At 36.9% G+C, this 27554-nt stretch overlaps 1 long non-coding RNA gene across 2 annotated transcripts; it reads left to right on the forward strand.

The window, feature by feature from the left end:
* Window positions 1–624: 624 nt before the first annotated feature.
* LOC113963297 lies at window positions 625–24697 on the forward strand. 2 transcript variants are annotated; one of them, XR_003532722.1, is made up of 3 exons: window positions 625–731; window positions 14144–14223; window positions 24599–24697. It is a non-coding gene; the product is annotated as an uncharacterized LOC113963297 (long non-coding RNA). The 2 variants fall into 2 exon arrangements; XR_003532721.1 differs by lacking the exon at window positions 24599–24697 and adding an exon at window positions 18388–18505.
* Window positions 24698–27554: the final 2857 nt, after the last annotated feature.

Here is a 27554-nt window from a genome sequence, read left to right on the forward strand (position 1 = left end):
GATGATTTCTGGTCCCTTTATTTAAAGTTGCAGTATTACAGGAAATAGATATGTTGCCAACTCTGCAGACGTGGCAGGATAATTTGTCAATTAGGAATAATCAGTTCTAGAATTACATTTATGTCTGTGCTATTTCTGAAACCTCTTTAATTAGATCTGAGTTCATCTGTGTGTCAGCTGAAGCAACAGATATTAACTGTCCCATGTGTAGATCTTGGAAAGAGAAGACATGCAGTTTGTCTTGGACTGTAAGCAGTGGGGAATCCTGAATTTTACAGTCAAAACATGTCAGTGAAGAGGTTTTATTTTTTATTATTTTTAATCTTGTATTTAAAAATAAATTTGGTGCTATGCTGCCAGGTTTGGATACAGAAGCTCTCTGTTTATCTGCTGGGTGGGTATTACTTGGCTTGACAGCTTGACAGTTTCAGCCCTTGCCAATATGCCTCAGTTTCGATGAGAGGAGATCACGTCTGGTCCTGAGGAGGATGAAGGACATGTGAAAGCCTGCTCAGTCCCTGGCGTATGGGCTACTTATCCAGGTTTGTGAGGTCATGTCCTAATGAAAGATCACTTAACATGGCCAGAGAACAGAAACTCCTTACCTAGCGTCGTCAGTTCTGAAGGCATTTATCCCTGTAGTTGTTTAAACACCTTTACTGTAGCCAGCCTACTTTCTAAAGGGAGAAAATCCAGAGCTTTGCTGTCTTGGTCCCCAAAAGCAGGACCAAGTGGGTATTTGTTTAAGTAGAAGTGTTAAATCTGCCACTTTTATCAAATTACTTTTTTTCCTTATTTAGGAATAAGACTGAGAAGGAAAATACTTTTTCCTTGTATTTTAAAAACCAAAATATATTAAATATTAAAACCTCATATTTCTTAAATGTTTATATTTAATTATTGCATGTTTTCTATGAATTATCATTTATTATTAAATAAGTTAAAATTACATAGCAACTAAAATTAAGTCAAATTCAAAGACAGGAATATAGGAGTTGAAAGGCTTTCTTAGCAGACAGGCATTTTCTGGGCTAGTTACTTTATTCCTGATTGTTCTGTCTGTCACTAAAAAGGAAGTTTACTGACTCTATCTTAGAGCTGGCTTGTCATGCTTCTACTTTCCTGAACATCTTACTGTAAGTTATTTTGCCATATTCATCCACATGCTGCTAGAAATCCTAAAAGTAAAATAATATGTAGAAGGATTTTCCAAAGTAGCCTTCTGAGTTAATAGCCCAGAGAAAATGGGACATTTTAAAGAAGACTCAGAAGTGTTTCCAACAAGACATTAGAGAGCCTAAAGGTAAATTATCAGTTTACAAGTACTGCCACATTTACACTCTCGCAATTACCATGAAATTAAAACTAATACAGGAATTTTCGAAAGTTTTGAAAGCTTCCCCATTAGCCATAAAAACAGAATATCAGCAGAACATTAGGAACGTAATAAGTCCTGTATGGCATTTTTTCATTTGAATGGTGAGCAGTTCTTAATCTCTGTTTACTGGTTCCCTGGTGCCAAGGGGAAGAAAGTCAGCCTGCCAAGTTATGTTTCTTGACCTCTCTAACTCACTGTAAAGCCTTCACCAGGTTATCAATTTTTTTATTTGCCGCCTGTGTAATGGAGATAGTCATTAACTACTGCTTATTTGATTTGCTGAGATTATGACATTTGTGATAATGAATATTCATAAATCATACCACGTTCATTGAAATGAGGTACTGTAAAAGGGCAGTGTGTATTAACAAATCTGATGTATTTACCCTCATATAAGATGCCTAAACCAACCTCAAAGACTGCATGATGTTCTCACTCAGCTTTGCCTTTTAGTTTGGAAACGTATAATGACTGGAGGGGAGTAACTACTGGTTTCATTAACATTAAACCTACTAAAAACTTTTGGGAGAGAAGGGAGACTAAGGCTATAGTCTTGCACATTCCTGCCAGGATATCAAGGGCCATATCTGTACTTCTGTGGGCTACTGTTCAGAGAGATAAGGCTTTAAAATATTCAGCTTTTAAGATCAATACTTTGTACCAGTCTCAGTCTCTCTTCTCTCAATTTCTTTTCCTACATCTCTGTGTTTTCTCCTTTAATGTGTGTGTTGACTTTCTTTTGTTGTTTTTTTCCCCTCTGGTACCATAAGAATTTTTTTTCATTTGGGGCTTGAAATACTGATTCAGGATGACCTTGTGACCTTTTCTGCCAAAGGATCTGTGAGACTCACACGTATTCTAGGGAGACATTCATGTCACCAATGAAATTCTGATGAGATTACGTAGAATAGTATGTGAAAACTGAGATAGAGATGACAGAGTCCTGCAGTATAACTCAAACAAGAGAAAAGGGAGTCTGAAAGATAGAAATGCAATTATACAGCCCTGCACCAGAACCTAAGAAATGCTGACAGGGAGAAACATGCTTAATTGGGGAAGAGATTATGGAATAGCAGGTGCTTTTCCCTAACTTGTTACTACAATAAAACGTGTTCCAGTCTCCCTTTTTCCAACTCAGTTCTTGTTCAACAAATCAAAAGTAGATTTGTCTTAAAACAATAATATCTGTTCTGCGGATATTAGATCCTGTCTACAGTGAAAGCTGCACAGACAACTAAAATATGAGAAGTTTCCTAATTGTGGCAGTGGTCTAGAATAACAGTGGTGGAAGGAAGTTTCTTCTCCTTTTCCCTGATCTAATCCAAGTGACATTTTTCTTTAGGCACAAGAAACATTTTCTTCTTTTAGAAGCTGGAGAGACTCCAGAGATTTTTTTGCCCCCTCACTCTGACCTGTATGGTCATAATAGGGCTGTGACTAAGAATTCTGAAACCATGGCCTGTTTCGTATCCCATGTTACAGCTATATGGATAAAGAATTACATCCTTCTGTCTTTTCTTGGAATAAGAGATTGTGTACAAAAACTGATGAGTTTAAATAGCCAGATATATAAATATCAGAACATCGCTCAGCAGTTAATCCAAAACCATTATCATATAATACATATGTTCTCAGAAGGATATCCTAGCAACCTCCTTTACAGTAGAAAATTTGTTTCTTTTATTCACCTTGCAGCCATAATTTTTTGCATTTATTAAAGGGGTAGATATATTTCTATGTGCTCTGTTTACATACACCAACCTACTGTATACTTCCACCATTAACAGAGTTTTCCAGCTATCTCAAATCTGCACTTTTTGGGTGCCTCGTGACATTTGTAGATTTATTATAGGGGTTTTCATTTAGTAGTGTAAGGCTGACTCTCCTTTTTTTCTGCTTCACATTCATCTGAGATCTTCTCACTGAAATTTTATCTTGGTTAGAACACTTATTCAGTATAGCCTGTTTTCAAGAGCTTTTCAAGAGCATATATATGAGTTACTCTGTTTTGCTATTCTATTGTATTCTCCATAGGAATTCTTGTTCGTTATCTGCAAGTCACAGTCTACAGTATCTTTTAGAAAAAGTATAAGGAGGTGGAGACAGACAAAATGGGTGATTTTGCACATAACATATAATTTACTGACAGTTGAATCTCTTTTGTAAAAAATACAAAAACCACTACTTCTAATGAATGGAATTTCTGAACATCCTTTTGTGTAGCAGTTTATAATGTTAAGTAAAGGGAACAGTACAAGGGGATGGAACTGTACTTAAACCTGTAATAAACTTATTTTGTACTAGTTGTTTTTGTACTATTTAAAGGATCATAAATTGTACTATGAGGTATAATTTAGACTATTGTGTTCATTCTGATGTTCAGGAGGCATAATTTATGGTATATTACAAGTTAGTACTGCATGGGAAGCTTACTAAAATTCTGAGAATCCTTAGCAAAAAACTGTGTTTTTAAAGAAGGATAAAATATTATAAAATATGATATGATATGAAATAAGGTATAAGTTATCTCTCTTATTCACTGTCACAAGGAAGACAGAGTAAAACACAGCCAGTAGCAAATCTGGATCCTGGTATTTAAGAACCATTAAGTTTAGAGTTTTTGTTCGGCTTGATTATCTCACTCGCTCACTCCCACCTCAGCACTATTTTCCCTAGGGCTTCACTTTCCTTTTCTAGCAGGGACATCACTGCCAATCAGCAAAGTTGTGTCAGTTTGTGCTTTGCAGCTGCTCACAGTTATCAGTATTTGGTATTTTTGGCCGAGGTCTTTCAGCATCTCCCATTTGTCTCCATGTGCTCCCTGATCTGCAGGGTCTTTTCCTACTTCTAGGACCTTTTCTTCAGGCAGGATTTTCACCTTCTTCTTCTTCAAAATTTAATTATTTTTTACCTATAACCTGCATCTGCTCCTGAAATGTTCAAATGGTGCCATTCTATTTTAGTGTTGTGCATTGTCTGAAATTCTACAAATATAACCCAGTCAGTAGTTAAGGTTATTATGCACCAGACTCAGAGGAGCTTTAGATGCACGCAGATTAAAACTGTTTCCAGGTAGAGTGTGCCTGTAATTTTTTTGGGTAAGTCCAGGCAGAATATGTTCTGAATGTGATCTTTAGGAAGTTATCACCATGATATAAAGACAGTAGTGACAGCAGCAGCCAGACAGTTAAATCTTACCTCGTACAATGCAAATACACCTGTGGGAGATTATACATAAGGTCAGATCTTGTTTTAATTCCTTCAGATGAGATTACTGAAGTATAAAGTGAGAGAGGACAGAGCTCAGATAAATGGAAAGATGGATTATGAGCATGAAGTAGAATAAGAAAATTATTATTTGGGATGAAAAGATAAGTGTCAAATACTAATTTATACCAGCTCTTCACTTGCATCGATACTATTTTCAACAAAGCAGAAGATGATTAGTATATAAAGAAAAAGAACTGAGATTATGAAGTGACTTTTCACAGCACAAAATAAACATTAATAGTCTTTCTGAGATAGATAGGTTAGTGAAACAAGGATGGTGAGTAGTTAAAAAGACATTACATACTGCCCTAGGAAAGTCTTTTAGCAAAAGAACAAAGTCAAAATAGCAATGACTTCACATGACTCTGCTTTGTCAAAACTTCCACTATCATGTGCCCTTGAAAACAACCAGTGGGGTTACCCTTCTACAGCACTACTAAATGATGTATCTCAAGAGTCCTGATGACACCCTAAAATGAAACTATTCCTGCCTTTGAAGTGCAACTTAAAGCAAAATACACACACATATACGCATACCATCCCCTTAAATAAATAAATAAATAACCTATTTTTAATCGCTTTACTTTATTTTTTTCTTAGATGAGCAGGGATAGATGGCATTAGTACTGAGGGACGGTTTTATGTTTGAGGGATGCATAATTCTTCTTTTACTAATCTGTGTTTCCTAAAATTCTGTTTCTTTTCTCTTCAGTGTTTTCCCTTCCTCTTCTACCACTGTGCTCCTTCTTAACAGAATTACCTCAATTATCCTCTTAATTTCTATTGATGTCTGTCTTTCTGTTATATAGATAACTTCCTATTCCTTTTTTCTGGAGTTATTTCCTTATTTTTGCTCTCCTTGACTGAACCCTTTTAGACTCCCTCATCTTTCTTTGTCCATCTTATGGTTTTCCAGTTTTTCATCCTCATTACTTCCTTCTCTCTAGCCTCTGGCTTCCTCATCACATCTTTTGTCAAAAATACTCCGTATTTTTGATATATCACCACTTACTTCTTTCTTAATCCTATCCTGATATTTTATTGCTGACTGAGATTGGCTTTCAGCTCACTTACCATCATCATGAAGTGATTTGCCCTAGGGCCTGAGCTCATAGAAAGTGCCATCCCAGGCAGAAAAATGGCTGTGTTGAAATGGCACCTTCTTGCTAGCAAAGGTGCTTCCTTCCTTTGTCAGCTTCCTGTGTTGATTTTAGCTGTAAGTATGTTACTTTATATTACACCTGCAGAGCTATCACCAGTGATATTAAGTAGAACTTTCTGCAGTAAACAGCTCTGGAATCACTGGGTTTGGCCTGTTCAGACAGACCTAAGAATAAATTCTGGTGTGATAGGATGATACCTGTGTTGCTGAAGGCCTATTTTGGCCAGTTAGTAGTAATGCAGAAAATTAAGAAAGGACCTTATCTTGACTCTGATTCACATTAGCTTGGCAAAAGAGGCAAGTTAAGAAAGAAAATCTTTTAGCTGCAAACTGTGTACATCTGGAGTCAAAGAAGCATAATAAACACAGAAGCCTACAGCAGCATTTTTATACTGTCACTTTTCAGCACAGAACTGCAATTTAATTACTGCTATATCCTTTCGACCTAGGGTGGCTGTCTTTCTGCAGTGTTGCTTTTGTGCCAGCTGGAACTGCAAAAGCACAGGTTGTCCTTCAGGCCATTAGAGAGCAGCTGTGATAGAGGGCCTGGGACCTGTTGGACAGTTTCTGTCTTTGGAAAAGGGTACACTGGTAAGATACTCCTAGAACCACAGGAGCACAAACTAATTCCTGTGACTCCTCCATTAAACCCTCCAGACCATAAAGGAACGTTCAGAGAGTTCATGATCCAGAGGAACTAGCAAAATGATAGAAGAGTAAAAAAAGAAAGTGAGAAAAGAAGGTGAGAAACCTCCAACAATTTCTAAGAGGAATATCGCTTATGCAGGGAGACAGAACTGCTGTGGGATGCATTTTCCAAATTCATCTAAAAGAGATGAAAATATTTTAACCTCTGAACTTCAAAGATCTCTGTAATATCACATCCTGCTTGGTGGTCAGCTCTGGTGAAACAATGTCCTTTCCAATAGTCAGTAAAACAAACAGATGGTTTTTTCTTTCATTTCCCTCAGAGGCTACAGTTCCAAGCCCCAGACTGTTTGAAAGGGGTCCTACAGCCAAAGCATAGCAGATCTGATTCCAAACAGTTCAGACAGGTTTCTCACAGTTGGCACAACTCTACAGTGGTCTGTGCATGCACATGCACAGCACTGAGCATGGATGCATAATGTCCAACATCTCTAGCACCTTTACAGCAGCTCTGCAGACATACCTTTTAAAGACAGGACAGAGGAAACTGAAGGATCAAACAGAGCAAGCAAGCACCTGGTTGTGCTATTGCGGAGGTCTATAGTGTCAATTACTGTCATCAGACTTTAATTAGCTTATCTTCTATATATATATAATGCATGAAATTCTCTGAACTTCTAGATGGACAGGATATAAGTAGTAGCTCCCAGTTATAATGTGCTGCAGTTCACTTTTATTTGGAAATGCACAATACTGGGAAAGACGTATTAGCAGTTCATGGAAGTAGCTGCATCTCTCCATGTATTCTGCAACACCATAAGAAGCAAAAAGGGCTGAGTGAATAACTCAAAGTATTTCATCATTTTGTACCTAGTACCTATCCTGCTTTGGATTAGGCTGAGTTGGATCTGCTGTGATTTTCAAAGTTAACTAAGGATACCTGATATTCATCTGTTTTTCCTGCTGAGCATCTTTCTCAGCTGCAAACCTTCAGGTGTGAAATTACCTCCAAAATGGGCTTCATGATTGTCTGTTGCTGGCTGATTTTAGAGTATACAGCAAGTTGCTTCAGGAACAGAGAAATTTCATTGATAACAATTAGGGCTCTTCCATTACATGTTTATCTGCTCTTGGTTGTTCTACCATTCATTCTTTGGAGTACATTAGCTGACAGCAACTGGCTCTAATTGTTTGCAAGATTTGCTTTTATTCTCAAATGTTGTATCTTGTTATCTTGGTTTTAACATCACGATTTTACTATTATTGCTTTGTGCTTAGAATCATAACTGTTTTTATGAATAGGCTAAATAAATTGTCTCCCTGACTCCTATTTCATTTTTGTGGGCAGAAATAACCTTGGCACGGAATGTTCCAAGGATTATTGATTACTGGAGCTGTGCCTCAGGCAATCAGCTCCTTCAAGCCAATCATTAATGCCCTATATATCAACAATTATTGGAGAAGTGGTGAATGCATTTGCTCTGCTCTCCAAACACTTTTCCAAAATAGTAAGGTGTTTAATTGTTGCTAACTAAATTACGGAGTTTAGGGAGAGAGTTCTAGGTGAAAAGTCACCCTCTGGGCCAGGCGAGGAGGAAAGTGGCTTGGACCTTCACCTGTAAGGCTAAGGCACAATAAAGTGCAGAGTAGCAATCCTTAAAGACAATATAAAAGAGTATTCAGTTCCTTTCATGTTCCCTGAACACTCCAACATCCCCTATCTCTTTGCCTGAAAGAGTGGCAGCATGTACTGTCTGTTACAGGACAGAGTTCGAGTCTTTCTTCTGTATGCAGTTACACTCTGCCAAATTTGACTGAAATTAGTGAATTGAGAAAAACATTATTTGGGGAAACTAATAACTGAATGGTCAGTTGGGCAGACAGCACAAGTATGTGAACTGCATTTTCTTGGGAAGGCAGGCCAAACAAAAAAAAATAAGTTGCATTACACAATTGCCAGAGGTATCTATAATTCTATAATCCTATCAAAGCTAGCAATAAAATCAATGATGTTTTCACTTTGTAAATAGTAGAAATCTGAAAAGAAACAGCCTTGGGTTGTGAATGAGGAAAACAGCAGTCTCTGAAGGCATGTGTGGCAAGTCTGTAGGACTTCGGTGCAGCTGTGATAGGGGAGCAAAACCAGCTCTAGAGCCCTGTTCCTCTTGTGCCTGTTCCACACACAGACTGTTGTTATTCTCCAGACGTTAAAGCCCGAGCATCAGTAATAAGCTCCCTGGGTCAGAAGTTACAATTCCCTGCAAGCTGCTGCTGAAGAGATAAGGATATGGACCAAGGAAAATGAAAGTGTGGCTGCAAGACACCCCTACTCTGGTTTCCCTGGAGGAGCTCTTGCCTGGATGGTGTGCTACTGCACAAGTTCTTTGAAAATGAGGATGGCATAAATTATTTAGGCATGGCAGCACTGCCCACAGCCATGACATGACTTGCATACAAATTCTAAGTTCAGGCTCATAACACTCTTCTGGGAAGAAGTTGTCTTTGAGGTGCTCACAACCACCAAGATCAACTGACATGGAAACACAAATGGGTTTCAGTCACCCTTTTATTTGTTAGTTTGGTTGGTTGGTTTTGTTATCATGTGAATTTGTGCTACAGGGTCTTCACTACTTCTTAAGAGTAATATTTAAGTGTACCAAAATACACAGTGTTCTTGGTCCTCAATTTAGCCTTTTCATCAATCCAGCCTCTGTAGCTTTGTTTTAGTCCAGTACTTTGTCATGTGCGGCAGGATATAGCACTAACTAGCCAGAACTCTATAAAGTATAAACTCTCTTATCAGTTTCTGGTTATGCACTGTACTATAATAAATATCTGTTTTTAAAAACTTGCAGTGTGAACTTGCTGCAGCAAATCTGAGGGTAAAGTTGTGGTATGGGTATATGTGGCAGATACCTACTGAATAAACAATAGAAACACTAAAATGGGTGGTCTGGGAGTATCAGTCATTTGTTCTTCATGACTGTTTTACCTGATTTTGAGTGCAAGTGCTTACAGAGTGTGTAAAGAGGACAGATAACCTGCCACATGCAGTTTTGGGAAAACATGCCATTCTCTTTGATAATCTGTGATTTTTTTAGCACATGGAAATGAATTCTTGTTGAAGTAAATTTAGGGCAAGCTAGCAGGTCCAAGCTCCTCCTCAGTGTTTTCCAGCCTCTGTAGAGAGAAGCTTTCTATTCATTCCTGTATCTCATGCTTTCTCCTATGCCTGGCCATACACAGGTGTATACAGCTGGCAAGGCAAAGGAGTTGTCACACCGTCCTTGTACTCATTTGTGTAATGACCAGTAAGAACTGCAGTCCCTGCTGTCTTTTGGGAAATAGCTGCTACTGAGCTCAGATGTGAATGGAGATGAGAGAGCAAGAGGTTGGCTATAGTTGTTATAGTTTCTATGTTTTCTATCAAAGACAAATTGAGAAGACATCAAATGCAGAAATAACTACATTGCACAGGCAGCTACTGTGCAGGCAAGATTTAGACTTTCTGGAAAAGACAGATTTGCTGTAAATGAACGATCTACTTAGAGTTCTTTCTCCTGCTTTGACCAAGATATTGGTTCTCCTGCTTTGACCAAGATATTGGTTGTTCATAAATCATGGATAGCCAATTATCTTTTGTCCTGTAAACAGAATGTCCTTGAACTGAGTTCAGACAGTGTGTCTCAGGTACAGTGAATCTGATTCACTAGTGTCCTCTTGGCCTCCACACCGTTTAGACATTTAGGAGAAAACTGTACCATAGTCTTGCTGCTCACTCTCTTGATGCACTACATGTCTACACAAACACAGTAAACTGTTTTAGGGATAGTTCCTTTCTATGAACTTCCTTCCCCCTCTCTAATTAATAGAAACGCAAATGAAAGACTGAATTACAAGCAAGAGAGTCTGTTCGCAGTCTGTGCTTCACAAATATCCCAAGAGTAATAAAATAAAAAGGCCTGAGCAGAGCACATTAATTCCAAAAACAACTTGAAGGTGTACAGTGGAAGCAAAGATAAAGGAAACAGAAGAGGCAGCTGCCTTGAGTCATTAAATAAAAACAACAAACGTATTCTTGCCTCAGGGATATCTTCACAGACAGGAAAATCTGAACTGTTTGTTTTGGAGAATCCTATCATTATACTCTTAACACATATTGAACAGGCACAGTGAATCTCTCTTCCTCATCACTATATCACAGGGTCTTTTGGATGTACTTGATGGTGATTTACACAAAATATTTACCTTCTTCTGTGCTGAAGTAGATGTGCTTATACACTTGACAGTTGGTATGGAAACCTTTTGTCCTGTCTTCCTCGAACCTAAGTCTTACTGGTTTCTCTGTAGACTAAATCACATCTGCTCTTGTGTGTAACTGTCATATTTGTTAAAGCTGGAAGAAAAAAGGCCTTGCATACATAAACCCTACATCAAGAGTAATACAATAAAACCTGTTTCAGCGCTCTTATTTCAGGTTGCTGTGAAAGTTTTGTATTCCATTTGCTATCACCATCAGTGGTGGCCCAGGAAAAGTGTCCTGAGATGAAAAGTCTGTTTAAGCACTTGAGATTTGATTCTGCGATAGGATATAAATCGAGGACTGATTTGCCCTGCTGGCACTTACCATTTTATGAGGGAAACATATGGTTGAGCCAGGAATTCTCAATAGTCAAGGTGATGTAGAAGTACAGTGTCATTCTGAGAGGACAGCAGGCCTCCATGTGGGAAGTAGGACTGCTCAAAATAAATGCATTGCTGGTATACACCTGAAAACTCCATCCTTACACATAAAATATATTTATCTTGCATTCTATAAGTACCTTGTTTACCCTGGTTTCTTAGCATTAGTTGTACTATTTGCAGTTCTGTGACCTTTCACTCAGGCTGCTGTAGCAGCAATATTATTTCCACAGAGGCTCGGTTTTCCTGTGGGAATATTTTTCCTTTATTGTTCTCCACTGTTTTCACATACTGGTTTTCTCATGGCCTGGCACCTGCAACCCCAGCAGTGCTGCTACAACAGGTTCTCTCTTGGGAAGGAACTATCACTGGAAAGAGAATCAACCCCCATTCCCCTCCTTTCCTTACTTCTTGTTTAGTAGATTTCAGTTCATATTAGAGAAAATCTGCATGGCAAAGTAGGTAGAACTCATTCAATAAATATTATCATAGCAGGAATCTAAGGATGGAAATTAATACAAAGAGTGGTATTTCAATCCCAGTGAATTTTAAAGGAATTTTGTCTCGACTGATATGCTTTTTCTGGTTTGCAGTTGAAGTCATTAGACTCCAATGGATTCTAAATAGTTTTAATTCAAATTCATAAATTCAGCAAAAGTTATTTATAATTCAGCTTCAGGTTTAGGCAAAAACATAGGCTAGGTTACCTAAAAATCTGCACATGGAAGAGAAGGAGCCTCTCTAACCACTTCAGGTGGCTTTCATCTTAAAATAACTTTTGATCTAAGGCAATAAATAAAGTCAGGTATCCTGATGTAATTTGAAGCATATTAAAATAGCAAATTAGATTCCTTTCAGTTTATTATCCTTTCTCTACTTGATGAAATGATCACCTACATGCCTTCAATAGTTCCTATTGGAACCTTAAACAAACTTACTCCAAAACCAAAACACTTTGTCATCTTAAAAACATCTGGACTTGTTTCTTTCTCTGATAAAAGGCAAGCCTTCAAAACCTAACTTACTCTGTATTGAATGCAGCCATGAACTTTATGTTTAGGCAAGGGTTTGAGATTGTTGTCAGGGATATTGGAATGCAGGGGAATGTGGGTTCAAAAAAAAATCTGTGATAACTAACTTACTTCCAAATTTGCTTTCTGCTACTCTATAGGCGCTAAGCAAAGGTATTTCGAGGATTGGCTTAGGTCTTATTTAAGCAAGATAAGGAAACTTTACATATAAAATGGGATAGAAACAACATCCATAAAACTTCTAAGGAAATGAGTCGTATTTTTGAACCAAAAAAGCACCATTATGTATATATGTATATATGGCTATATACGTATATGGCTATATATGTATATGTATATAGCCATACTTTCAGCCAGAAAATCATGCTATGTAATTCCTGAATAAAATTCTGAAACTTCTGCTTTGAATTACTGAATTTCTCTTGGAAATACAATCAAATTCAGCAACTGGAAATGAGCCCAACTTGAACTGAAATACATCAGTACACAGTTACCATTAAAACAGAATGTTGCCTTATTTCCAGGTAATAGTTTCATTCCCAATGACTGGATTTTAGCCACAAAGTATTTCTCTTTGATTAAAGAATTTCATGATGAGTTCTAATCTTTGCCCAGATTTCTCATTCATCTACTCTGGGTCACCTTTTTAACATGCTTTTTTTTTTTTTTTTTTTTTTTAGGTAAGTAAATTTGAGCTCCATGAGTCATTTGCTATAAACACGTCTTCCTGTCTTCAAATCATTCTTTTGAAGGAAAGTGAGGATGAGAACACTGTTATATTTCCATAACCCTGACTACTGTTTCAGCTCTGGGGTTTTCTAAATAATTCCTGGCCTAGAAATTAATAACTGCCTATGGGAGAAAATTATCTATAAATACCCACTGGAGAATATTCTGAGTTCCATATGTCACTGGTCAATTCCTCACCACACATTTTGTAGCTTCATTTAGAACTGAATAGGACAATGCCACACAATCAGAAATTATATAAGCAAGAAAGAGCAAGACTCCTTTCACTGGGCTCTTTGCATTTCTGGATGGAGTCTATTTCTTTTTCATATTTTTTAGCAAGTTCACTAGGTAGTTTTCAGAAAACAAATAGCATTCCAATGAATTTTCAGGGGTCAGAGTTTTTATATGAACTACTAAATTGAAAAAATATAACATAAAATGCAAATGTTAAATAATACTTGTCAAACATACATCAGTTGGAATTCTATTCTGTTTGTTGCTGTAATGAAAGACAATAGTACAAAAAACTTTAAGATCAAAAATACTTGTTCCAACTGGCTTATATGAAGGTGATAAATATTAAGATGTACCATATATAATATAAAATATATATAATAACATGCTAGATATAATATATATTAATATTTATGTATATATATCTCAAATATATATAATTTGAAAAGGCCTCCTTTCATTATTTAATCCAGAAAAATTTTAGCATAATTTTTCAAATCGGAATAGCTAAATAGAGGTTTTTAAAGAAGTAGGTGGAAGAATGGGCACCCTTACATAGGATGAACACTCTCAAAATTGTTTCAAGAACTCTGCAAATGACTACAAGCAAAAACTTTGTCAACTTAATAGTGGAGGAAAAAAATAGTGAGGTAGAAATCTGAGAATGCAGATTTTTCACTTTTAGCTTTTTTGTATATATTCTTTATTCTCTGAGCATTTTTTTTAACTAGAAGACAGCAGTGGATTAGTTTGTTAACTGTGTCTTTTGGCTTTAACTAAATATGTGGGATCTGATGTGTGGAAATCTCAGTATAGTGAAACTGTTTCCAACAGATCGAGTGGTCTCTTTAGACTCTTTGAGTAGTCAAGGGGCCCAGGCTGTGTTTCAGCTCAAAACAAACAGGGTATTAAGTAATTAGTGGCCTGTGTAGTGCTGACTCATCCTTGTATTGGCTTTTGCAGCATAAATTGCTGACAATTTCTATTCTTTTCTCTGTATTCCAGGTATTTTCTGACCAACGAGGTATTCTGACTGTCACATCTCTAACTGTGTTTGACTCATTATTCTCTCTACTACTTCCCATGTAGAGTGAAGATGAGTATAAGGTTTTCTATACCACGAGTAGTAAGTTTCAACATTCTCGGTACTCTTAAAAGTTCAAAGTCACTGAGTGTCTTATAGGAATCTGCCAATACGTGATGTAATATGGTGTTTGTGCTGAAATAAGCTAGAATGGAGGTATTCTAATTGATATTCTATTTGAGGTATTCTAATTGGTATTCTATTTGAGGTAATTTGATTTACAGTATTCCACCAGCACTAGTGATGAAAGGTAATCACAGTAGAATAGTTGGACTAATGTGATAAACACAATAGGAGCATTACTACAGGCTCTACTAAATGTAAATGAACTCCAGAATCTATAATTACTAATCCCTTTGAGATACTTAATTTTCTAATTATTTCCCAGAGAGCAGTTTTCATCTTAGTTGGGTAAAGTACTGTTCAAAAATGAGAATTTTCTACTCATCTTTTTACGCAAGAAGATATACTAATTACATTTTATGCTATTCCCATACCATAAACTCAAATAGTATGGCCTCCAAGTTTTCATCTAAGGATTGGCTACCAATAAAGTGCACAGGCTTTTGCTCTGCCTGGGCTTGCTGTGGCTAAGCAGCCAATCACAGGTTTGCCATAAGTACCATGAAGCCACAATGAAGCACATGAAACACATAAAAATGAAAAAACCTGCAGATCATGTGTCTATCTAATTCTTCAGGGATCCTCCTGGACATTAAAAAATTTTACTTGTAATGTTAGCATCCTCTGTTCTCTAAGTGTATAATATCAAAACCCTACTTGTTCAAACATAAAAAAATATAATGCAGTTAGAAGTTATATGTAATTTTTCATCACTTTAAGTACCTGTTTCTGATGAGATATTGATACAAGTCCATCAGTTTTAAGTATGTATCAAAACTGTCATTAGGTGCGAGTCTTTCACATTTAAAAATATATTGGCTAAAATCAAGAAATAAGTGTCCTCTTTAGATCAAGATCTAACTATTTTCTCTTCTACCAACAGAAACTGAGTGTTGCTTTTAACAAAAGAAAGGGAACTGCACAAAATTCTTCCAACTGTGATTTTCATATGCTCACTTTAGTCGTGAAATCTACCCAGAAAAACTCTGCAAGTCCAAGACAGTTGTAGAGGAGTGTAGGGCAGTTTCGTAGCTGTACTGACTGCCATACAGAAAACCTGGTTGGAAATCTTTTAACAGAAAATTCTTTTGGAGAAGAACACATTTATCAAAATGCATTCATGAAATTAAAATATTAAAATTATTAAAATACAGGATTCCCAATTATCCAGATGAGCATTTTAATTTTTTTTCAAACTGGAATTGTGATTTGTAACTTGGCCAAAAAAATCCTGGATATCAGATTTTCTTGTTGATATGTAATGGACTTTTTTGTGCTCTTTTTGTACAGCTTCATACTCTTCCAATATGAAGAAAGGTCTCTCTGGACTTCAGATTTTGGAGCAAAATATGTTTCTAGACAGACTATAATACTATTATTCAATATTTATGTATGGAATAGTGTGTTTTAAAGTAAGTTGGAAAACATAGAAAAAATAATTACATGTCCTATGGGTTTTTTTGAGTCAACTCTCAATGGCTTATGATTCTTTGGAACTGGTGTTTCCCAATGGTATAGGCTTTTGCATTGTGTCACTAAAAACAGACAAAAGGAAGAAAGCTTCATTCCACTATGTCTGATTTGAAATTCTCTGAAGTTCCAGACACAGAACTTAAAATATAATTTTTAATAAAATGTAAATATCCCTGCTCCCTACATAGGTAACCAAAATCAAAGTGCTGGAAAGACTCCGGATATCAGAACTGTTTTTCCAAATGTTCATAGTTTTCACCACTATTCTGCTGACATGGCACATTTTGAAAGCATGGATTGTATACCAAATTTTTCTTGTGATCAAAGAGTCTGAAAGCAGATACTACAGCTTCTGCTGCAAGTCCCTCTACGGTATAGGTAGCTCAGTTGCAGTCCTGAAACTCAGGATATCATATTAGTGCAATTTTTTTCTTAATTTTCAGTTGTCTCTTAGGAAAATAGCACTTAGTCTGCACGAGCAAGTTTCTCATTCATGCCATTCATTCTTAATGTTTTTTTCACAGTGGTTTTTTTTGTTTGTTTGTTTGGTTTGGGTTTGTTTTTTTTTTTGGTTGGTTAGTTTGGGTTGGGTTTAGGGTTTTGATTTGGGTTTTTTGTTTGTTTGTTTGTTTTGTTTTGTTGGGTTTTTATTTTGTTTTTGTTTTTGTTACTTTGTTTTATCCAGGCTTTTAAACTATTATTTTTAATTAATTAATAATATCTTGGTGGAGAGATCCATGTTGTCCCTAAGTGAAATTTCTACTCTGCCACTATTTCTTATACTTCTCTTTGGTTCCCTTCTCAGAACTTTATGCTTTTTGCCTAAACCAATTTAATCAGATTTCTGTCATATTTATCCCATTCAACATCAGAACAAACACCAATCAATTAAACACCATTACTTCTGGCTTCCAGAAGTTAGATCAAATTTTGCCTCTTATTGCTAAAGCGTAGTCTGAGAAGACATCCTTCCCTGGATGAAAGAAATATTTCACTGAATATTTTGATTAAAAGTTAATTCAATTTAATATTAAAAACCTAAATTACAAAGACAAATATCTCAAAACCTTACCTCTCTCATAAGCGTTGAAGAAATTTTACCTGATTTATCCAGGAGTATTTAAATAAATTTAGTGTTCATTGGCACATCAATTGAGACTCTTAAAACAATTTTATATGTACATTTCTGTAGGATTATGGTTGTTATTATGTCATTCACTGACGGGCAGGGCAAAGAAACTAAATTTCATCCCTGAAGTTTTATAATCACTAATTATTAGGGTCTGTTTTGCTCAGGACACAGATAATGGGATGCAGAACCTTGCCCTCCAGAATTGCTGGGTTTTATCTATTCCGGGTTCTTGCTTACCAAAATTTTTTAACCTTCCGACAGTTAATTAAATATATTGTTTAAAATCCAATGTAAGGTCCTTCAAGTTAAGTCCAAGTTCAGTTCAAGTTCAGTAGCAAACGAACTTCTTTTTCCAGAATTATCCTGCAATAAAACACAGTGTAGCACCCTCATAGAGAGACAGTGGCCTCTGCCTCAGTTCCCTCCCTGCCCTTACCTGGAGGCCCTCAAATTTTCTTCTTAGCTAAAGTACTGATAGATTAGATCTGTGAAAGGTTTTGCCTCTCCTCCTGTGAAACACAGATCTTCAGGTTTTTGCCACTAAACATTCAACAAAAAGAAGTAAAAATATTTTGTTGGTTTAATCATAAGCAGACAGGGCATTTTCCAGAACAGCTAGGAGTGGATTGATTAGGACATTCTCTAATGATATGAGAATTCTGAGTTATATAAGAAATAATTCTGAGAATCAAGTTGGCTCTGTCTGTCTCAGACTCCAAACCCCAAAATGGAGCTGAAAGGCCTTTATCGAAGGATTTGCTAAAACTCATGTGCATCATTGAAAAGATTTTTTAATGAATTAACATTTTCAGACAAGAATATTTTTGTGTAAGCCAACTTTCAGACTTTCTATTATATTCTTTCCAGGCAGCTACAAAAGATTTATATTTTCAATATTTCTGATTAACTTGAAAGATGTCTGAAAGTTAGAATAAAATGTCATTATCTGACATATCCATAGTGGTGGTAGAACAAAAGAAATGTTAAAAATGGAATAATACAAAGCAAATAGTTGATTAAAGACATGCTAGCCAACAAATTTCCATGTTTCCAGTCACAACTGAATTCTGGTTCCACTAGAAACCAGAAAGAGTTCCCTGGTGGTGAAGCGCAGTAGATTATATATATGGAGGAGTGCTTGACCAATTGAAAACCTCTCTTTCTTCAATTTATTCATTCTCAGTTCCTATGGTCTAAAGTATCAATGCATGCAAGTTTCCTTCCTGCCTATATATTGCCAAGGACTTTAACAACATCCTGCTTATCAGTGCTGTCTTCTCACCTAATAAGTGTTGTCACTGCTGATTTTGTGTAGAAACAGTCGTATCAGGTCATGTCACAGTTCAATCTTACTTCCGTTCTTGACTCTAGCAGTGGCCAAATCCTGGATTTTCAGATAGTTAGTCCCCACTGAAAATATTCTTGCTTAATTTACAGCATTATGCATGGAAGAAAGATTACTTGGAATGAGTTTGGATTTTTTCAGCATCTGTGATGATCAGCTTATGATGAATATCTGTACACCAGATACACCAATCAGTGAATAAACTTCGCTCGTTCATAGTATGTCACTCTTCTCCATTCTCTGATGCTGATTTAATTCTTCATCCATAACAAGTAAATATATATGTAATATAATAAATTAAATAGAAGGTGCATAGGATTTAACAAGTGCCCTTCCTTTCCCGCCTCGCTGCACTGTGTTTTTCTTTGTGGTTATTCTGAACTGCCAGTGCTCCTAGGCTTTAACATCTGTGTTGTGGAACACAAATTCTGGTGCTTAACAAATAGAAAGGTAATATTGTCTCAATCTGATATTAAAATGTGTGATTTGAAGTGGTACAAAGTGCTACAGGCTGAAATTAGACTGCATGATTATTTGCTGTTGCTGGTTTTAAGTAGACTCTGTTTTACTTCTTATGAAACACACTTATTTCTCTTGTTATGGGACAAGATACCAAAATGAAGTAATACTGTGTAAACCAGTTATTCATTCAGACATGCTAACTAACAAGCCTGGAATTTTTCCAGAGCATAAAATTTGACATACCCCTAGGAAAAGGTCACATGCAATGAACTGTTTAGGCAGAAGGGAAAAAACCCCTTCCAAACAAATTTCAGAAAAATAAAAAAATAATCTAACACTTCAAAAATTGTTTTTTCAAATTTTCATGTAGGTTAATAGGGGAAATAAAAGCTATTTAATAACACTATTTAGATACCCATATGCTAGCTGGAATCATTCTTTTTAAGTTCTTACTTGCCCTATTTGCCCATTACAGCAGGAATTAATAAATCAACCAGAAAACTTGTGTAAATCAGAGTGTTGCTTTAGTTCACCTTAAGATACAGAAAAGCTGACTTCAAATGTCCTCTTTCCGATTTATAGTGCGGTTGACAGCTATATCCGTGAGATATTCTGATTCTCACCTTGTTCAGTCTTTCTGATGAATTAGGGTTTTTTCAATAAAATGGGGCAAAATGAAAACTATTTGTCTTTTTAGTAATATATCTCACGTTTTTTCATGTGTCATACGGTGCTGTCCATCTCCAGGTCTCATACTGGTATAATTCAGTTCCATTGTGGAAATTGACTCATTCACAGTTCATTGCTTAATTATAGTGTATTCAAGCTCTGTGAACATTCAAACTATGTATTGATGGAGGGGCATAAACATAAGGCATACAGGCCAATGTGGTCAGCCATATGTTCAATTTATTATTTAATTAAGTCAGCTTTTATACAGTTTAGTTTGTTTTGGGCACATGCTTACAACAAGGTGATTAGATAGCTCAGTCTGTACACGCGCCTCATGTCTCCAGTTCATTGGACCTGATGTTCTGTCCATGCGATCTGAAGTCATACTTGGCATGTAGAGGCCTTCATAATTAGGAACTTTCTGAAATCTGCAGGTGCACCCTTATCTATACTTTCTCAAGGCTTTCTTGCTCTAAACATACTATGTTCTCAAACCTTATAATTAGACACACAGCTAACAAGTATAAACATTGCATATTTTCACACAGTCTATAAGCATAAACATTACAGCTTACAGCTTCTAGTCATGTCAAGCAAGGCCTACAGAAATGCAATGGAAATTGTTCACAATTTGAATCCTGCAACACTATGCTCAAACTTAGCTTCTACTTCTGGAGGTGCTTCCCTGGCAGGCTGAGATGCTTCCTTCTCTGCAATGAGATATAAAGATTGCCTTGCATTATTTTACTGCTGTGATTTGGAAACTGCAGGTTCAAAGAACTCTAGAAGATGTTCCTGACAATGCTGTCTAACGACATATGATGCATTATCAAAAATTCTGGTTCTAATTTGCTTGTTTCCATTTAGACGATAAGCTCAAGAATGGGCAGGGGACACACACACACCACCACCATGACCACTACATTCCCCTGCAAAGATATGCAAAGTAAAGCAGACGCCAGTAATACACTCATTTTTAACAAGTCAGCCTCAGTCAGTGTAACCAGTCAGCAATCCATGGCACTGCAAGCTTGGGCTACAACCTACACATACTACCGACCTCTCATTCCAGTCACTCCAGCTGATTCCCCATTCAGACATATCTAACCCTACTTCTAGCCCTTTGGGGCTGCCTAGGCTGAATAGCTAGCAACAAATCCTGAAACACACACAATAAATATAATATAATATAATATCCAATAAGTGTGCAGAGCAACATAGAGTTTGGCATAGACAAGCATGCATGGTGGAGAAGGGGGAAGATAGCCAGAATGACCATTTCCTGCTATTTCACATAAACTCCTGCGAAATCAGAACCTGACTCTGCTCTTTCCTCTTGTTTCAAGGAATTTTTTATCTTCCCACTTCTCACATTGCTTCAGTGTACAGCAATCTGTATTCCTCCCTCTGTCTCTTTCAACCTGTAATATCTGAAGCTTACCCTTTAGACCTGTCCCTCTCTTTAATAATTCCATTACAAACTCTAGTTGTGACACAAGCTGTCAGATTAGTTCTCATTCTGGGCTGCTGAACAAACAACACCATCATTAATTTCTCTTTCAGAAAATAGTGTAAGCACAGAGATGGGAAAACAGTGGGCGTAAAGCTATTTGCCTGTTTCATGTGGAATTCACACGATATAGAAGGATGGTGCTGACAGCACATAGGGGCAACACTTCATTTAATGCATCAGCGCTTCAAATGAACACGACCCACAGCTTTGCCCACACAAAGATGTTTAAGATTTTTAAAATGGTTGACTTGTGCTATCTAGTTCATTCTAGGCCGTATTAATCTATGTTATTTTTTAACAATATATCCATTCCTATGTGCTTCACATTTCCTATCAGCTTATTTACGTAAGATAGAGCTGGAGGAAACCTTCAGTTTCCTTGTCTACTAATAAGGGCTCAGAGATAATCTTAGCATAGTGATGTGCAAATTGCATTTCAATTCCTTGCAGATCCCACAAATAACAGGAAGGGAAAATCCCCCCTACAAGAGCTTTTAGCAATAGGGCAAGGAGTGATGACTTTACATTGAAAGAGGCAAGGTTTTAGGTCAGATATTTAGAAGAAATTCTTTACTGAGAGAGTGCTGAGACACTGGAACAGGTTGCCCAGAGAGGTTGTAGATGCCCCATCTCTCAAGGCCAGGCTGGATGGGGCATTGCACAACCTGCTCTAGTAGGTGGTGTCCCTGCCCATGGCAGAGAGGTGGACTAGGTGATCTTTAAATGTCCCTTCAAATCCAAAACCACTATATGATTCTATGACTTGATGATCATACTCTTATGACGTGTTCTAATTTTGCTCTCTTTTTGTGTCCTGAACACAAAAGTGAGGTCTAGGCTTAGAAATTTTCGACTCCTTTTCATGCACTATTCTCTCATTCTGTAAAAGCCTTTTTCAGCATCTACCCTGCCAAATTTTGCTGTGTATTTGAAATATCTAGTTATTTTTAAACAAAAATTCCATGAGAGCTAAAAGCTGTTGTTTTAATTAGAAATATTAAATGGACAGTTGGAATTGAAATTGGAAAAGCTCTTTCCAGAAAAGGTTTAACTCATTCCATGTTCTAGCAACTCCTTTGGATTTTAGACTATCTCCAATAAAGTGATTAGCAAGTAGGAGTGAGATTTCCATGAAATAAAGAAAGAGGAATTCCAGGAGTGGTTTCAGTGTGCTGTTCTGTAACTGTATTGGTTTTAGATACTCTAAATTCCTAATTTAGAGTTTGCACATATGTAGGTGCCTAATGATGCATTTGTATCCTGAATGAAATCTTCCTTCTTGGACTTTCTCTCCAAAATAAGGCTCAGGAGTAGAAGACTAGAACTTAAGGCACCCTGACAGACTGTATGTCAGAAAAGACACTATGTTATTTTCATTTTTTATTTTTAGCCCAGGGCTTTTCCCCTCCTTATGGTAAGAGATCTGCAGATGGTTATATGCTGATTTTTTTTCCTTAGGGGAAAAAAAGACGCTGTAGAATATAGAGTGCAGAATTTAATTCTAGGTTAGAATATTATTGCTCTGTTAATGGGCCTTTCCTATATGTGCAAACAACCATCCTGCTGTGCATTTTGCTGACAGACTAAGCCTGCTGTCGGTGCTCTCCTGAGGCATCTCCCTGGACCGATGACTATGCACCTGGGTAAGGGCTGCAGCCTTGATCTGCACAAGGTTTTAGTTCTCCAGATTTGTACTCCCTTGAAAGGATGCACCGAAAGGATGCAGTGAAACGTCTGTCAGTGGGGAGAAAGGAGTGGCCCCCAAAGTAAAAAGCTCACAGTGAGGCACTTAGAGGATGCATTCTGATTGTGGGGAGGAGATAATAATGGGGTGGACTTTAAGCACCCTGCAGGACTCCATTTAATGTTCTCTTCATTTACCAAGCCATTAAACTGGAGCTGATTTTATTATCATAATTTTTCCACTGGCATCTGAAGAAGTTTTATGGCTTTCAATAAAGCCTTCTCTCTACTCAGAATCCTGTTTGATTATATTATAACATCTTCTAGTGAGATTTATATTCTTGTTTTGCTTAAGATTCACATTTTAATGTAGTCATAAAAACAAGTTAGATTTGCTTGTTTGAGGGAATCTTATTTAGTTAATTATCAGACACCACGTGGCAAATCATTTAATTTGCCTTCTATTATACAATGACTGTTATTTATTTTCTTGACTTCACAATGGAGAGAAGGAAGAGACAAATCAGAATGCAGTAGGAATCCTTGCTTAAGAAAGGAGCTTATTTCAGAAATGGGAAGGTTCTTTTGGACTAAGTAAGGAGCGTCTCTCAAATTGGGAATTAATATTGCCAACCCAGACCTTTTTAATGTTAACTTTGTCTTCTTTCTATTTTAGCTTTAAATTTATTCTTCTAGCCAGTAAAATCTCCTGTGATATTCTCATGGCACTATGAACATTAAAGCTTTGGTCATCCTAGAGATTTCCTTCCAAGCCAGTGTTTGATTGTGTGAGGTTTCCTCACAGCCTAGCTTTGAGGTTCCTAACTACTTAAAAGATTGGACTAATCTTATGATGATTTAAACAAAACAAAACAACAAAAACAAACAAACAAAAACTCTGAAAAGATAAATGTTTGTGTTCCTCCTCCATTAATGGAACAGAAAATATTTTTTGAGGGGTGTTAGTGATTCTTATAATCTCTTAGTGCTAGATTCCCTGCATGAGTCCTAAAGCCACAGAATCACAGAATCACAGAGTATGCTGAGTTGGAAGGGATCCACAAGGATCGTCAAGTCCAGCTCCTAGCCCTGCACAGGACCATGTCTAAGAATCACACCATGTGCCTGAGAGTATCATCCAAATGCTTCCTGAATTCTGCCAGGCTTGGTGCTGCGACCACTTCCCTGGGGAGCCTGTACCAGTGACCAACCACCTCTCAGGGAAGAATCTTTTTCTAATATCCGAGCTAAATCTTCCCCAACACAACTTCAGGCCATTCCCTCAGGTCCTGTCACTGGTCACCACGGAGAAGAGATCAGTGTCTGCCCCTACTCTTCTCACGAGGAAGTTGTAACTGCAATGAGGTCTCCCCTCAGCCTCCTCCAGGCTCAACAGATCAAGTGACCTCAGCCACTCCTCATACGGCTTCCCCTCAAGGCCCTTCACCATCCTCATTGCCCTGCTTTGGACACTCTCTAAGAGCTTAATATCTTTCTTTTGTTATGATGCCCAAAACTGCCACAATATTCAAGATGAGGCCGCACCAGTGCCAAGCAGAGCAGGACAATCCCCTCCCTCGACCAGCTGGCGATGTTTTTCCTGATGCCCTCCAGGACATGGTTAACCCTCCTGGCTGCCAGGGCCAATAAAACCAAAGTAGGATCTCCATACTACAAAAAACAATATTTTCTGTTCTGTTCTACCATGAAGCAAGTCACAATGTATGTTTTCATCAACAGTAAATGTAGCCTATATCTGCCATTCTTACTGAGAGTATTAACAAGTGATATAAGTTTTAGAGGTGATAGAAGTTGATCCTCCACTATCCTTCTCGCTTGAAGGTCAACACTGAGTTATTCTGTGAAATGAGAATCTCCTATTATGAAAGTGCATTGAGACTTCGGTATTTCACAGCTTCAAACTGTTTCATTTGTTTACTAGAAATGTCACTGGATTATTTTTTATTACTTAGGTAATCTTGGAGGATAATACTCTTATGATAACCAAAGGAGGCCCTGGAGATAAGTCTGGCATCCAAGACAATCATGAATCAAAAAACAGATGGGAGAAAATCAGGAGTTTGCTCATCAGGTAAAGACTGAAGCCAATGCAGAATTTTCTCTCCAGAAAGTTCAATGTTGATGGCTGAAGACCGTCACCTTTTTATTGATCTCCCAATTAAAACTTGAAGACCTTTTTTATAAATACTTGGCTTATACATTTTTTTTATTTTTGAAAGAAACATAGCATTTAGTTGTCTTTGTGTTTGGAGTTTTTTTATTATTAAAAGAGTTCAGTCTTTCTCATCTCAATACATCTTGCTGTGTTACTGGCAGGAGAAAGGGTCTAAGCTAGGAAAGAGACTTCCTTGATCTGAGTTCATTTTCAGCACAGTTACAAATACTGTTAGTACAAATTTTGTTTTTAAAAAATTCATAATTGTATTTAATTCAAATTTGAATATATGGTTATTTATACTTTCTAAAAAATAAATTGAATTTATTTCAAAGCAGAAAATAATTTTAAAATAATTTTTCAATTGCCTGGAATTCCAATAACTAAGCTTTTTTAAAATTCCTCTCCATTCCACTAATTTCAAACTATTTCACAAAGTGATCATTGATTAATTAAACGTGTCCATTGACCCAAATCTTTGTACGTTGGATACAAAAATTATTTGGTCTAAAAGTTTCACCTTGCCCTATGGCTGAACTGCAGTGACTGTCAGTATGAGTTTTATCTTCCTTAAAAAGTTGTGACAGTAATATTGTACCCTTGTGAGAAATTACTTAATTAGTGCCTTCCAATTAACGAGGTCACTGAATGGAAAACTCTTAAAGTTAATATCCTGCTGAATAAGAAGTGGAATAGTAGACTAGAATTGATCATTGCTCCAATCTTATCTATCATCCTCTGACCTGTGTCATAGCATCCCCACGGGCACCAAATGATCACAAACGAGATTGCAGAGCACACCACATTGCAACAGCTGGTGACCACCAAATGCCCTGATAAATGTGCTATGGCAACTTGCTATTAGGATCTCTTTTCATAAGCAGCAAAATGACCAACTACAATCCCAGTCATTCCCAGAACATTGTCTTATTATGGTTTTCTCTGCCTTCAGTATAAAATTTATGGTCCACGTATTTCATCCTCCTCAAGATCTTTAGAAAGAGCAGGAAGATGCAGAAGAAAATTTCTCCCATAAAGACTAGACCAGAATCACAGCTGCAGCTTTTAAGTACTTGTTAAGTGGGTACCAAGCTCTCAAAGTGATGCTAGCAGTGGATGATTCATTATATAATGGTTGATGGTCCATTATATAAATGGTCAAACTGAGTATACAGAGTTAAGTGATTTGCGCATTTCACTCCAGAAGTTAGAAGGAGAACTCTTAGTAAAACATGATATTCTTGATTCTTAATACCCAGCTCATAATGTATTCTGTAGTACACTTTGTTGGAAATAAGTGCCTAAAGTAGATGAGGGAAATGACAAATTAGAGAGGGCATGCACAACGAAGTGGAAGACTTCTAAAGCAGTTATATCAGCAGCATCTGCACAAAATTACTCCTTTTTTATTTTGTTACTTTTGTCTTGATTTGTGTCTTCTTGTCATTAACTATAACAGTGTATTTAGAATACAAAATTATGATAATATCTAGAGGCCTCATTCATCTAGATGGTCTAGACATTAAAAAATGTGTTTGGGGTATTTTTTATTTAAATGGCTGTGCCTAACCCAAAATGTTTGAGGCTCAATTCTCAAAAGTAGTCAGCGTCTTGCCTCTTTTGAAATCAGAGTTATATGCCTGCAGGCCAGATAGAGAAGAGCTGTAGAGTCCGGAGAACATGGCATAATAAAATAATAGGACAAGCAAATGTAGGAAAAGTTTTATTTCTTTTTTTCTTCTTCTTAATTTTCCTTAAGAATTTAGCAAAGCTTATTCTGGGTCACTTTGATCTCCTGTAGTGGTAACTGTAGTGCTGACTTAAGCTGTCTATGTGTGATATTAAGTGCTAGCTTTCATGGCTTTTTGCTGACTTACACGAACTGGCAAAATTTATATTAGCACCACAGCTACTCAGAAAATTAACAGTCAATGAATATTTACTGGAACTGAAATGTTGTCTACCAGAGAAATATAATGCTCTCTGTCTTCTGGCTGGTAGTATATCAGAAACCATTGGAGTCAGTTGATTCTGATTTTGTCATGTGGCTGTGTATTTGTCTTAGAACTCTGATTCATGACATGGATCTAGTGTATAATGTAACTGCTTATTGATAGCAGTCCTTTATTTTACACATTTATTACTTGACATACAAGTAAAATTTAAATGTTCATAAAAATGCGTTCTGAAGCCCTTCCCCTCAAGAAGTTTGTGAAGACCTAAAGGAAGATGAAAAATATTTCCAGGCATCCATCAAAGGTTGTGATATGAAACTGTAGAAGAAGAAATCTATGATACTCAACATGAGGAAGAATTGCTTTACATCTAGGGTGGTAGAGAACTGGAACAGGCTGCCTGGAGTCTCTCTCTGGAGACATTCAAAACCCACCTGGATGAGTTCCTATGTCACCTGCTCTAGGTGGCCCTGCATTGGAAAGGGCATTGGACTAGATGATCTCCAGAGGTCCCTTCCAACATGAATGATTCCGTGATTCTGTGATACAGTAGGCTCAGAAGATTTCCCAACTTGATAATACCTTAAATGTCATAAACTACAAACTATTGGACAAAGAGTAAAATTTACAATGATATCTAAGTCCCCTCATTTTACAATGAGGCTTGGAGATTTAGATTCCCAAATGCCATGAAAAACCAAAAGGCTTCAAGTCACACTGGAAAATAGAACTTAGGCTCCTGATTTACAAGGACACTTCAAAATGTTTTAAAATTGTAGTCCTTTAATGGCTGTTTTG

This window comes from Neopelma chrysocephalum, unplaced genomic scaffold (assembly GCF_003984885.1).
Source record: "Neopelma chrysocephalum unplaced genomic scaffold, ASM398488v2 Primary Assembly neopelma1_24, whole genome shotgun sequence".
NCBI lineage: Eukaryota > Metazoa > Chordata > Aves > Passeriformes > Pipridae > Neopelma > Neopelma chrysocephalum.